Here is a 14,877-nt window from a genome sequence, read left to right on the forward strand (position 1 = left end):
TAAGTTTGTGAGCTGCGCCTCCCTCAGACTGAGGCCCTCCACAGCTATTGACCATCGCTCTTCTGCTCACATTCTGCTCCTGGGCATTGCTGTCACTGAAACTCATACACAGGGCAGAAAATGTAATGGAAATGCCTTAGTAAGGTCACAGGTAATAGCTGGAACATTGCACAGTTGCAGTGCAACAAAGATTTGATTTGATTTTTTTTTCTTTTTTAAACAAGCAGCATAGTATCCCAAACAGACAAAGCCACTCAAATTCATGTGGTTTTCTCCTCAAATCAATACCCTTCATGCAGTGGAAGCCAAGGTCCCTGAGGGAATCACTGTGTAGTAACTGTTGACTATTTAAGAGAAACTCTTGTCTGGAAAAAAATCAGCTGTAGAAGAGAGAGCAGAGAAGCCTGGCTGGTGACATGTAGTCTTAATAATTGGTTGCCTGKTATTATTAATGAGGAAAGATAATTTGACTACTTGTCTACTTAGYAAGAAATCTCACAAAGACCATGTGAAGTGGATACTTCACTGTTTCAGCGAATGATTTTTGACAGAATATTTCAGCTCAGCACCTTGCTTTTTCATATTACTTTAAAGGTATATAGTCATTTGATTAATTACAGATATATGTGTCTCTCCTTGCCACTGATGGCTGTATTTTGTATGCTCTGACATCAGACTTTTCATGTATAAATAAGTAGATGTTGAATGTCATTCATACCATCTGTAATGTCTCTGCGTATCTTTTTTTCCTCTTTCTTAGAGTGCAATAATTCAGTGTTTGACATTACAGACATTCRGGTTAACAATGTAGGTAGTACAAGGTTTTGGAGATATTTTACTAGCAATTCTTTTTTTTCATGCTCTGTACATCTTATTGCAGCCAGTCTTTAATATTTAAACAGGGAGCTGTTCCCACACAGAGAAGTGGAAAATTGTTACAAAGATGATGCCACCTTAACATTTATGGAAAGCTCCAGAGACGCCTTATGGAAAAATAGGGTAAAGAATACATTTCTTCAATATTTCTCCACTTTTGTGAGGCTGCTATGGTTTGTTTTGTTGCCAGCTGAATTCTGGAGTTTCTATATGGCAGATTTAGGTATCCTCAGCTATTTTGTGAGGAGTCATCAAACTATTAGTTATCAAATTGTTTYTCATGAGTGAGATGAATCATACAACACATCAAATAGAACAGAACAAGGTAAAGGAGGAGATTTCACAGTCTATCCCACAAAGGAAATGTACCTGCAAAACTATACTATTCTATGTCCAAACATAAGGTCAACATCAGCTTTCATATATTCAACTCAACTTAGCATTGCCTGATTACTTTAAAGCTTTCTAAATGTTTCTGTATAAGTTAATTTTAATGACAATAAAATCTATTTCAAATGTAGTACTTTAAGCACTTACACAATTTATTTTATAGTATTTTTTTTCTTGGAAAATTCTATTTACAAGYTGAATTTCTATGCTCTGGGATGATTGCCACCATGTTTTGGCTTGCTTCATAAAACTCTGCATGTAAATATGGCTCTGAATTGGTATAAATCTCCAGTAAGATTTTCCTACTGTTCTCCACCCAGAAAGACAATCCTTTTGCCCCGTTCAGTTTCTAAAAAAAACAGCATACCACTCAAGTACTCCTAGAATGTGTCCTTCATTCAACAAAGATAATTAGTTTCAGTTACTTAAACTGAGCAACTATTTCCCTTCAAAGAGGATATTATATTTGCCTAATTGCATTTAAGTGCTGAACACTGTACAGGATAATGTTTCCTGAGAAAGGCCTGGTCTTTGCTGGCAGAAAGCTAGCTGCCTGTTACAAGGGGCAATAGGAATCTACAGATAGTTTGAGTAAAGGATGAAAATTCACAGATCACTGGGCACAAGCATATTTTTTCCCCCAAACCRTTCACTGCGGATCTTTCCCGTGAGAATCATATCCTTATCATATACACTAAGAAAGCATGAAAGGTAAATTGTTGGCTTTTTGTTATGTTCTGAAACAATCAAGATCGAGCTGAGCTAAGCAAGAAAGAGACTAGCCTGGAGATTTCTGCAAAAGACCTCCTGAGACATCAGCGACACCAGCCTTTTTTGAATTATCCCTGTCTTAATTAAAGAGCCCTTTCCACTAGCTTGTTTCAGCAAGACATCCAGAGTGCAGATGCTGTGGTTTCATTATAGTCAGAATAGAGACATGCTACACAACTCTGCCTTTAATTTTTGGCTAAACAAACAGGCAAACAAACAGTAGATGAAACTAATGGAGAGCTTAATTATATCAATCCATCAAGCCCTAAATTTGCTTCCTTTCAGAATAGCAGGCTCTGTCTTTAAATCCAAAAGGACTGATGGCAAGATACCAAGTTTAAAATTCTCCCACTGTCAAAGGCTGTTTTACTAATTATCCAGATTCCAAGGCAATCATACAACCGTAATCATTCACCTCACGCCTGGAAACATAAGTCTTGTTCTTTTGATGAATATTTATAAGACAGTGTAAAGCAGTCTACTTTCTTTTCCCTTCAGGCAAGACAATTTGGAGTTCATCAATATGTATTACCAAGGACTTTTATAAAAGGCACTTCAAAGGAAATTCATCAGGCATTCCTTTTGTCTTGATTTCTGTTAGACTGATACTTCCTTTTGACAAGTATCAATAAATTATCCTCTGATGGCTAGAAACTTGATGTCTTATTCAGAAACTTCCTCACAAAGCAAAGTCTGCTCCTTAAGTTTCCAATAAATTTTTTAGCATCTAGCTTTTAATTTAAGGATAAAGGAGGACAGAGGAAGCAAATGAAGACCAAGATAATCAATGTATTTATACAGTGGCCCTACAACATATTTAGCTTTCACAGACAGGAATTTTCCAGTTCAGAATTTCCATGACCTACATTTCTTGTTACTTTTTCTATTTAACTTTTGACCATATTTGGAATTCCTTAAAAGAAAAACTGAAACTCTTAGTCCCTAGTGCTCAGAATGAACAATAAGCAAATTAAAACCAGATTAATGCAGATATATAGTGTTGAATGACAGAATGTCTCTGTCCCAGTTGGCTATCGCTTTTCTTCCTTTCCATACTGGCACAAGGACTCGTGTTTCTGGGAAGGGAAGGATGTGGATTTTAAAATGAAATTTTTAAAATTCCTTTTTTTATTAATATGCAATAAAAATACTTTAATCTTGCATACTATTTCCTTTACATATTTAAAAATGATATAATTTTATTTATTTTTTTATTTCATCAAATATACATGTCCAAACAAACTATGACGATACATTAAAAAATACAGACTTTAGTATATGATCATAAAGAAAATACGACTGTGTGCAGGCATGGTGAAAATAATTTGTAAATTTTTAAGTTTAAAATTTGTCTGGTTTTGAAAGAAATAAGAAATAGAATTATGTGCAAATGCTTTATGAATGTGCATGTGAATTATAGGTTTAAAAGAAAGACAGAACTTTCAACAAGTAAAAGCAAAACTCTCCAGATATATACCTGAGGTGCAACAACACATTTTTCACCTCTAATGACCTCACATTAAACTGACTGAATTGATCAGACTGTTCTCAGTTCCTTGACAGCTGAAGCAGCAGCTTGAAGGGCTGACCATTTTGGTCTTTAGTCAAGTGCACATAGGGAATGTACACCTATTCTGACTTTCCGAGTGTCTGCTTGTGTCTTCAACAAACCCATTTTGAAATATAATTGCTTGTCAGGACACAATTCACCGTTGAGGCCGTAATTGGCACGCACACTCAGGGAGGTGAGGGGCAACGGTCTTTGTTCTCACTCTAGCGCATATAACTTGTGATGAGTACTTCAAAAGATTTTGTCTTTTTGGAAATTTTACTAAGGAACATGGGGCAAATTAGTTTCTCTCTGTGGATATTTACTAGAAAAGTGCAGTAAAATTAGCATGAGTACTGACAAAGGTTAATTCATCATTTAGATCAAACTCATTCAGATTGAGGTAGTATCCAAACTCTACAAGGAACCTCCCTAAAAATCAAGCCTGAGAGAAGAGCCAATTTTCCTTTGACAAGAGTAACTTACAATCCAAAAAGACATAGACAGCTAACGACTTGAGGAGCTAGCTACACAGTGCAGCAAGTACATGGAGATGCCCCGAGAATGAACTGACAGACCTTTCATCGCTGGATTTGAGTTCTACTTATCACTTCCTTTTTATCTTCTGAAAGCACAGAGAGACCTYGTAAGTCTATGGTAGGTAATAAGCACCTTAAGTAATTGAATAAGAAAAAAATTTACAGAAAGTATTTGCTGTCATGAGTAACATTATATGAGGCAGAACTAACGCTTATGTATCTAGAAAGCAAAGTAACTTGATAGAAGAAGGTAATAGAAACTCTGACGGCTGATACTTATCAATTACACAGTAGTTGAACTGAAAATAAAAAAAAATGTTTCATGGTGCATGAGCAGACTTTACCATCCTGAATTTCTGAGCCACTGTACCTTGATCTCAGCTCAGCTGGATTGTTTACCAGCTGAAGCAGTGGGCAATTAATTTTATCAATTGTTCCTTGGAAAAAGCCCCTCTATTTTCCTCATAAATACATTCTTTGTACCATACAAAGTGTTTAATGTTTGATTTGAAAAACGGGTTATTATGGACATCTAATTAGAATAACTCACTGTCTAAATTATTGTGCTAAATATGTTACTCTGAATAAATATTTAATATGCTACCTCAGGTGTTCTTGTTCTAGAATTTTGATRTCTATTTCCTAATTACAACAGAGCAGTTGTAATACTGAAGCTCATGCCATGGACGGTAGAATTTCTAAGGAGAAGTTCAACATGCATTTTAAAATATTCATGCAAGGTTAAACAGCCAAGACTTGTGAAAATTCAGGATGAAAACAGATAACACATTACTTCTGTTGAACAGTTGCATATTAATAGACGGTTGAAACTTCTCTAGGGTTCAGTTCATGACAGGCATTCTTTCAAGTCTTGTTTATAAAAAGTATCAAAAGCAAACAATGCAAGTGGGGGGATGACAGCTGACAGTGAGCCAGTTGGGGTGTTACCATCCTGAACTTCTGGAGATCCTGGCATCATGTTCTCAACGCAAAGTTTCAAGGTCTTTTATTCCTGAAAGACTCTTGGAGCACATATACACATCTGTATCTTAGAGTTCCCTTTCTCAAAYAACTATTGCCTACTCTCTCTTTGGCACCATGATTTCTGCAGTCCTTTTCACATAACGATTCATCTTCTGATGCCAGTGGAGATTTCCATCTCCTTCTTTTTAGTCTCGCAGGTAGGGCACACTTCAGTGCCTGATCCAGGACCTGAATCCTGACAGCCTTTAAACTTAGCTTGGCCATGTCCTTAGGAAATGATTCAGTTATCAGTCATACAGAAATCAGCTGTCAACACTAAATCTTTCACATTAGACTAAAGAGAACAAAGAAAAAAACCATTGTGAATGCCCAGAGGGAAGCCCCAAATACTTCTCATCTAATGAAATATTTGAGGTTATGAATCCTTTTCATTTTTCCTTTTAAAGTGACGGTTAACTGTGAAGCATGATAGGCGTCTAAAAGCAGGGGAGGTAAGTGGACAGAGGGAGACGTACAGTCGGTATTTTCCTTTGATGGACTTAAACACTCACTGTGTAAATGGACTCTGACTTCTAGGCTTGGACACTCTCCTCTCCTCACCCACTACACAAGGACCTGGGGTCCTCCTGAACCCTCGTAGGTGAACACAAAAAACGCACTGTGCTCAGCAGGGCAATCCTTGCATCCTTTTGGTGAATTTAAGCTGAGTGCTCCACGAGAATATCTGCTACAGAAAGAAAAGGCCCAAGAAGGAGGCACCATTTGTAACCTGACTAACTCAATTCCAAGTTAGAGTTGAAAGCCTGTCCTACTATTCAGCTTGTCCTTTGTGTTATTTGATAGAAGTCTTGTGCTATTATTTGTGACCTGAAGCAGAGTTCTCCTCAGCTGGTATAAATATTTTCCTCACCAAAAAAAGGGTTGAACCCACCACAACAACTCTAAAAACTCCTGCATGTGTAATTCTGTAAAGAACACAATGATAATGCCTACGACTGTCGTTTTGCTGATTCAAATGTTCRAAATTGTGCAGTTAAAAGTATACAAGGAACAGAGGGAAGCTAGGTCAAAGTCACTTTTCAAACCTGTATCAGGGTGTTTTCTTAAATCTTAGGAGATAGCATGAGTAAGTAAATGTCCTGAATTTGAATTTTAGTAGTAAGTAAAATTGCTTAATAAGTGATCTTCAATTGCCCAAGTTGAACAGACAAGAAAATAAAAATATACTGACAATAAAAACAAAAATAGAATTAGAGAACATAATTAGAGTAGAATTCAGCTTACTTCTTTTTAAAGCAAGTAGGGTTTTTTTTTTTTTTTTGCTTCTATAGTCCAAAGAGATTGTGTTTGCTTTCCCATTTTTTCATCATATTTTAGGCTAAAGTCTTGCACATCCAGAAGAGAAAGAGCAGACCTTCATTCTCCTTTTTCTTCTATTCCTTTGGAATCGTGAAAGGCAAACAGGCACAAGGTAACTCGTGCTGGAGAAGGACACTTCTCTATTGTATCTCCTTGTGTTAGCTCAACAATTCTTTTTGTTACACATAGAAACAAGAAAGATTTTTTTTTCAACTATTTTGTATGCAAAATGAGATTATTTTCAATTTAAGTTTAGAGTTTTATGTGTCAAAAGGAGAGAAAATAAGTGAACCTGTGAAAGTGAKTGAACCATTTATAGCAGAGAGAGAAACAGACCACCTTTCTTTTTCAGAAACCTTTCCTTGAAAGYTTTGTCAAGTTGTTACTGCAAAATATATTCATGTTTGACAAAGCAACATGCTTCCAACAGACTGTAAAAGTTTTGTCAAGGGTGTTCTCCTCAGCCCTGTAAAGCATCAGATCGTTATGCCTATTCTCTGTCCAGACTGTCCCAGACACGCATTATGAGCTAGTATTTAATTAATTTATGATAAACACWAGTAATGGAGAGTTGTTCTATTTCCCTTTGCAAGACAGAGATATCTGATGTATTTTGATCTACACAGTAATATTCTGCAAGGGTAGTCATTTTGTTCGCTGACAAATGATTAAGAATTTCGGCTTTAAAGCCAAATTACTTAAAGATATATCTGAGAAAGATGTATATTACATATTTACGCTAAAACAGAAAAAATACCGATTGTAGGTTCATCTTATACATCTTGTAGCATGTATACTGTATTCAGTACATGGGTATCTTGCGGGCCTATGTACCACATATAGCGAATGAGCAGCTTTGAGTGCTATAGCTTCACTGAGGAACGGAGACAGAGATTCAGGATGCTGGGAAACCTATCATACTAAGCGTCTTTATATTAGCACTTCCGTTTGCAATGATAGTGCTTTGCAACGATAGAAGGCATGAGGGAATATTGTTTGACAGCAGCTTCACAAGGCTTTTTTAATCTTTCATTAACTGGTTTCTATTTACTCTTGTCAGCATTTTTACATATTTATTGAGCTCATTTAAGTGGGGTGAAAATATTTTAAAGTTGTTAGTGACTGTAACAAAGCAATAGATTTATACAGAAGTTATGTAATGTATGGAGGAAAATATCTGATGTAAGAGAATGAAGAAACAAAGGTAGCTTTAAAATTAAAGTGTTCTCTATGCAATTCTTAAATATCTACTAACCCACACAGAAGTATTTTGTGTCRAATAAGCACACAAAAATCAAGATGCATCTATCTTTGATATATTGGATACTTCAGAGTTATTATGTAAATAATGGGGTTTTATTTGTGTATTTCAAATACCACAAAGTGTACACATATAAAAGGGATTGATTGGCTTGCTCAATATGATTAAATTATGTAAGCCTTCAAAAAGAGTAAAGTGGAAAATCCTTTTACATTTTATTAGATTTTTTTTTTCTCTAGGGTCCACATGTCTTGTGGAATGAGGTCCAGAACTGTGTTCTGCCCTACACTGTTTGATTATATTTATATACATATATGTATACATTACAATCATAAATATTACAAGAATGACTTATGAGCTCATTAAACAATATTTTTCATGTTTTWTGTTTCTTCCTCTATTGTAGAGTTTCTCTTTAGTGGAGTTTTAGATGTGCTGGGGGGTGCATATTTTTGTTTGTTTTTTGTTTTTTTTTTTTTTTCTAATTCATATAGACATGTGTCTTGGATATATTATCAAAAACAAAATGGACAAAGAAACTCCTTACATGCGGAACAAATGATGAGGTGTGTGATGGTCCCTTGCTTTTTTGGGGAGCTTGCTCCTCTATACAAGAGCAGCATACAGGATAGTTTTGTTTACCAAGAGCTGTGCCCTTTGCCCTCACTACTGCACCAGTAAGGTAAATTTCTACATTATTACCTTTCTTTCTGTGCTGTTGTTGGACATAAAGATATTTTAAATCTTGGGCAGCAATTTGGGTTAGAGTGCTGAATAAGAGAAAATACAGCTGTCTTGTTGTTCCTCATCTTGCTGCAAAGACATGCTGCAGCACTCTTTAGCAGTGGGTGCCCAGTTCAGAGGAAGCCAAGGGAAGAATAATAAGCATCTCATCATCCTTCTCGCCAGAGAGGTGAGCAATTGTCTTTAGCAAATACTGCTGCAGATCTGGTGTTGAGATTTAACTCTCCTAAGCAGGGATTTAGTATCGGATAATACAGAAAATAATATACATTAATAATCGTTAGAACTAGAATAATATGTATTGCAGTTTACTATATATGAGTATTGTGGAGAAGGACCTGGGAGTCCTGGTGGACAACAAGTTAACCATGAACTGGCAAAGTGTCCTTGTAGCCAAGAAGGCCAATGGTCTCCTGGGGTGCATTAGGAAGTGTGTTTGGAAGGTGGAGGGAGGTGATCCTGCCCCTCTACTCAGCCCTGGGGAGGCCTCATTTCGAGTACTGTGTCCAATTCATGGCCAAGAGAGACATGGAGCTACGGGAGAGAGTCCAGCRTAGGGCTACGAAGGTGATCAGAGGGCTGGAGCATCTGCCCTATGAGGAAYGGCYGCGAGAGCTGGGCCTCTTCAGCCTGGGGAAGAGAAGACTGAGAGGTGATCTTATCAATGTCTACAAATATCTGAAGGGAGGATGTCAAGAGGATGGGGCTGGACTCTTTTTAGTGGTGCCAAGTGATAAGACAAGAGGCAATGGACACAAATTGAAACACAGATGTTTCCAGGTAGATCAGCCACACCATAAATTTCTTCTTCTGCAACTTCTGAGAATATGTGGAATCTGTTCTTTCTCTGTCCTTCACCTTGCTTTTCTCCTACACACAACTTCTTGTACTCATCTTGGATACTTCTCAACTGCTTAAGGTTTCTTGTGCAGAACTCTGTGAGCTATCATAGTGCAAAATAATATCTACTGCTTATCACTTTTATCCCTTTCTTTGGACTTAAAATAATTAACTGTGCAGTATAAAGCAAGAAAACCCATGTACACACTTGAAACTAAGAGTAAAACAAAAGTACTTTACCTAAATTGTATATTCTTTTATTTCTTTGGTTATTAATACTGTTATTTTCTTTCTTTTTTTTTCTTTATTGTAGGTATATCAGGTAAACGCTAGGACTACTGCTATACCTTGAAACTACAGCTAAACTTTCTGAAAAAATGAAAATTGCCGTGTGATACCCAGTGTATTAATTATATGCTAGTGAGACTGTCCAATGATTGATTATACCATGGAACGGGAATTGCTCTCAACTCTCTCCCCTTCAGGATTCTGCCACTAAGTTATCATTACAGCACCTGCATTCTCACACATTCAGTGATATCATCACTGCTTTTAATCTTCCTGTAATTTTGGGAAGATGCTGGATGTTCTCCAAGGTGCAAGAAGGACACGTTGTACCCATTAACCTTTTTATGCAAAAAAACATTTGTTGCATTCAGCCATCTGAGAGAAGCCCAGTCAACTACCAAATAGGACCAAACAACAAAATACCTGTGCTTTGTACAGCATATGCTGTTAGCTAACTACTTGAAAGTCATCTCTAGCATGGAGTGAACCTTAAGTGAACAAATTGAAGCTCATGTAGTAAATAAATCATCAGGACAATGTCTGCTTTTGTTTGTTAAGGAATATGGGAAGCTCAGAAGGTAAAACATGAAGATTTTAATAGCTGCTTCAGTGATAAACTGTATGAAGTAAGCAGATATACAGAAAATGTCTTGTATTGGTGAATTTTTCATTAGAAGTCAATAGACTCCATAAAGCTGTCAAATGTTAACTAGCTTACCTTCTGCTCTTTGCAGAAAGGTTAATGGATACAGCACATTTGCCAGTGTGACACTGAAAAACAAAGCATGACAAATGGTATGTTCTTGTATTTGTTTTGTTCTGCCCTTAATTTTTTTTTTTTTAATTTTGTTTTGTTTTTGGGCCTACTATATGTAAAAGTGGGTAAAGGCTGGATGAATATTAGGGCTGCTTAGAAAGGTCTTTTTCCACTGACAGTTCTGCCCTTCCTAGCTTGGGGACATCAAATTGCTTCTCTTTTGCCTTGTCTATTTAGCCTGGGAGTTTGCAGGCCAGAGACCGTCTCCAACTGCTCCATCCTGCAAATCACACAACGGAGCTTTAATTTTGGTTAAGGCCTGTAGGCACTACTGTAATACAAATAATTAATAATAGTCACATGCATGTTTTGAGAAAAGCATGYGTGTGTGTTTAGCATATATGATTGTTGATATAAATGGGGAGAGAGCATGAAACACTTCAGCAGCCACCCTTTTCTGTAATCACATCAATTCCACGCGATATGTTAATCCCTTGCCTGAAGTGTTAGACCCAGATTTGGCTACCGCACACTCAATTCATTATGGGAACATTTCTCTGAAGTCCTGATATGTTGTTCAGTACGGTTCCATCAGAAATAAATAAGACTAACCTCTTAAAYTAGTGGCCTCCAAATTTTACAGTTTCTACAAGTAGTTCCGCGAATGTCGCTAAACCTAACACTTCTAAGTGGGTAAATGTAAAGACTGGATGTTAAATGGCATCTTTTACCAGATGCTTCACATCACTCAGGATTAGGATGAWTTGTTCCAACCACATCTACCCAATATGCACTGGAAACAAAAATACAAAACAAACAAACAAGCAAAAATAGTCTCTGTGTCCAAGGGAACTGTCCCAGTTAAATGTGACTACTCAAAAACTCCATCAGATTTTATGAAAATAATAGATTATTGGTGGCTAGGCTCATTTAAGCATTTCTCACTTGCCCAAATCCCTGCAAAAGTATTGTCTGAGGAGCAACACACTCCATGCTAAATGTTTGGGTTTACTATAAGAATATCTAGAAAAAAGATGTAATGGCCTCTGATTTTCAGGAGATCAGAATAGATGGCCTCTCTGGCCTAAAACTCTATGAAATTAGGAATAAGGCCAGTCATTTTACTACACCTTACAATCTTGCAAATACTCCCAAGTGGAAGATTGCCCTGAATCAAACTCTGAAGGCATAAACAAGCAGTCGTACATAAAAATGAGACTAGCAGCCATGCAAAATCTGTATTATTATTTTTTTTTCTTCTTCAAAACACAAGAACTGTCATCATTCAATAAGTGCTGTTTGGACAGATTTTAGAGATCCTTATAGTCAAGTTTCATTGTAATAAAATAATTTTCCGAGGCTGTGTAAACTTCAGAAATGTCTTAGAGACAGCATCTCAAGTGACACAATGTTCATGAATCTAGTTGCACATTTTCATAACACTTTTAAACAGAGACCAGAAACTGCTTGTTAGAAAAAATCAGAAATCTTGGTTATTAGGGACCCGAATTCAGTGAAATACCTGTAAGTGCTGTTCTGTGTCCATCCAGATCAGGAAAGTTATTTTACTAACCCACTAACAGTTTTAATCTTGATTTCCATGAGAAAAGGGCATTTTATATGTTCTACGTGTGAAATATATTGTCGGGTCTGAAGAAAAGCATGCCAAGGGAAATTCTGTGATTTTAAGAATCTAAATGCAGTTATGAATCTGTCTGTGTCTCAGAAGGATTTTAATACTTTGGCAAGGTAATTCTATGTTTGAATTACTTTTTTTACTCTTAATTCAAAAAAAAAAAAAAAAGGAATAGCTAAGAGTCACCTATTATACTGAGGCCATTCTATGAAGAATCTGTAGAATATAGTTAGAAGCAATCATATAAAAATGKGTTGAGAATACTGGAAAAAAAAAGATTATATATATTTTATGGGATTTTCTGGTAATCTTCCCATAGGCAGAAAATGGACAGGAGACTTCTATGCTGGTAAAAAATAAACTAGAAATGCAAGAACTGTACAGGCAAAGAAAATGAGTCAGAATGCCTATATATGTTACCATGTTTGGTTAGCCCTAGCAAAGACAGAATTGAATTGAAGTATAGGAGTGACTGTTGAGTTAATGAAGTAGTAGTGTGGAAACAAATTACAGAGAATCTCTGAAATCAGACTGTCGTTGATAATTTTCACACTAAAGGTAGGTACAGCAACAAGCAATTTTCAGCAAGCCTGAGTATGACTACATGCTAAATTTCAAAATCTTAGACCATTATGGAGCCCGGTCACCACGGGATAGTTACAATACCTATTTTTTTATATTAAGATAAGTGAAATGGAGAGCCTGAGAAACAGTCACAAAAAGAATGTGCAAAATAGAGGTTACAGATCCTTGCTTGTTTACTGGTACTTAACTAGCAGTTTCAGAAAGATCTAAGCAGTGCTTTTTATTTGCTAAAAATAGTGACATGTGCAGGCATTTTAGGTCTCTAGCCATCTCTTTTGTTTGTCTACATGCAAAACTTGCTAACAGGCTGCCAGAATCTGTTTATAACTTTACATTTGTTAAGCTTTGTGCCCACAGTGTAAGTTTGTAATGTGCAAATCATAAATTATTCTGCAGTGTAGTTACAYATTCTAGGATAACATGTGGAAGGCACTGCAGCTTTTAGAGCTAAAATATGTGAGACMTTTTTCTAGACTTCAAATTAAAGAAATTCCTATACTCCTATATTCCCATCTGTTCTTTTGATGCTTTAGAGTTCACATGACCTGAGACTTTTTGGCGTCTTAAGGACCTTCAACCTTCCTAGCATCTTTCATTTTCTATGATGTTCAGTGCAGTCCCTGAGAAGTACAGGTATATTTTTCTTGTGTGGCAACCTACATCCTTCCTACTCCAACCTGGCCACTGTGCTATTTACCAAAGCTATATACTAGGCATTTAATAATCTCTTAAGGCTTCAATAAAAAGGTGGTAAATTATCTCTTTGAGAATCTATACTTCAGGGCTCCTTGTGTCTGCAGTGAGCCTAAAGGCAGCAGCAGATAGCTTCTTCTCACTTGAAGAAGTTCCTGTGCATGTATATTAGACGCTTACATGCTCTTGAACACTTCTCATTATACAGGCAGTGTATGGAAGATCAGTTGAAAGAAATTTTTGGAGAAATAAGCATTATCCCAGGAGCTAGTTTGAGGCTAAGAGTGACATAGAGATAAAATAGAAAGGCTGTGACCTTCATTCTTCATCTCCCTACAACTTGATAGCTTATTCTTCAATTAAATCCTCCTGGCTAAAATGGTAACAATATCAACAAAAAGAAAACTGAAAGAGAATTATTTGTAAGGCTACCCATAGGAAAGGTCTCAGAGTTATATTTAGAATGTCAGCTTTTTTCTTCAGAAATAAAATTTGTTTTGTTTGATTTACTCTCTAAAGTCTTCAGCATGTACCAACTCACCAGATCAGTTCATTGGGCAATTGCAGGCGCATTGGAAACAATGTGACCTAAATAATAAGATCACAAAGTGCTGGATATAAGCTCTTGGTGTCTGTATCTTGCTGCTGTCCTATGTTTTCTAAGTGACATCAAATGCAGTTTCTGAAATGAATAGCAAAGTGGTTGGACTGAAGTAAAAGTTGCATTAGGAGAAAGACAATAATAAAAAGGGGGCATAAGAATCTGCATGGAAAGCAAGATAGGATTGTGCCTCCATTTCAGATAATAGAGACTTTCTCATGTATAATTTCCCTCACAGTCTGCTGGGATAACATTCAGTTGGGATATTTTTAATTTTTTTTTTCTTCTAAAGAAAGCATCAATCTGAAAATTACACAGGAGGGAATTCATGTGAATACTCCCATCTCGAACAAGGTACACAGCAGAGACAAACTGCACGCCTGCCTTACAGTAGAACATGTTTGACAGGCATGGACACAGCATGATGAAAGCTTTTTCTCTTTCRCTATTTTACCGTAAGAGCTTGAAACTGTCTATCGTTTGAGTTAATTGGGTAAGGCTATTGGGATATTCGAGAATCATTCAGTCCTGTATCATTCTTCTGCATCTCTGCCCACTGAGTTTTTCACTTTTGCACTTTCGGCCTTACTCATAAAAGCTGTATTGACTTGAAATTGAATATTAGCTTTTTACTGTTTTTATTGTTTTTTTTTTAACTTAAGTCAGGAACAATAGCCTTTCATTCCTTCTGCAACTGGTGGATATCATGATTTTTGTTCTGTTTCTTTCYTTTTTTTCAGTGTAAAAAAATCTAACTTTCCCTTCTGAAGTTATAATTTCTTAATTAAAATGTAATTAATTTAAAACATTTTAATTGTGTATCCTATTAAAACACCCAGGATGCATTGCTATGGATGAAGTAATGTCATTATTTTCTCCAATTAAAATAGCTAATTGAGACTGTATTTGAAATAGGAAAAAAATGAATATTATTTTCTTGTTTGTTTTCAAATCACTCGTGTAGGCACAGGAGTTGTCTGTTCACACCTAACATTATCTACTTG

General features: G+C 36.3%; 1 long non-coding RNA gene across 1 annotated transcript; it reads left to right on the forward strand.

Annotated features, from left to right (window-relative positions):
* Nucleotides 1–6,491: 6,491 nt before the first annotated feature.
* On the forward strand, nt 6,492–14,655 carry LOC146587990 (uncharacterized). Its single transcript, XR_014897527.1, has 3 exons — nt 6,492–6,580; nt 8,224–8,411; nt 9,627–14,655. It is a non-coding gene; the product is annotated as an uncharacterized LOC146587990 (long non-coding RNA).
* The last annotated feature ends 222 nt before the right edge of the window (nt 14,656–14,877 follow it).

Source organism: Rhea americana, unplaced genomic scaffold, assembly GCF_003343005.1.
Source record: "Rhea americana isolate MKP2758 unplaced genomic scaffold, rheAme1 scaffold_55, whole genome shotgun sequence".
NCBI classification, from domain to species: domain Eukaryota; kingdom Metazoa; phylum Chordata; class Aves; order Rheiformes; family Rheidae; genus Rhea; species Rhea americana.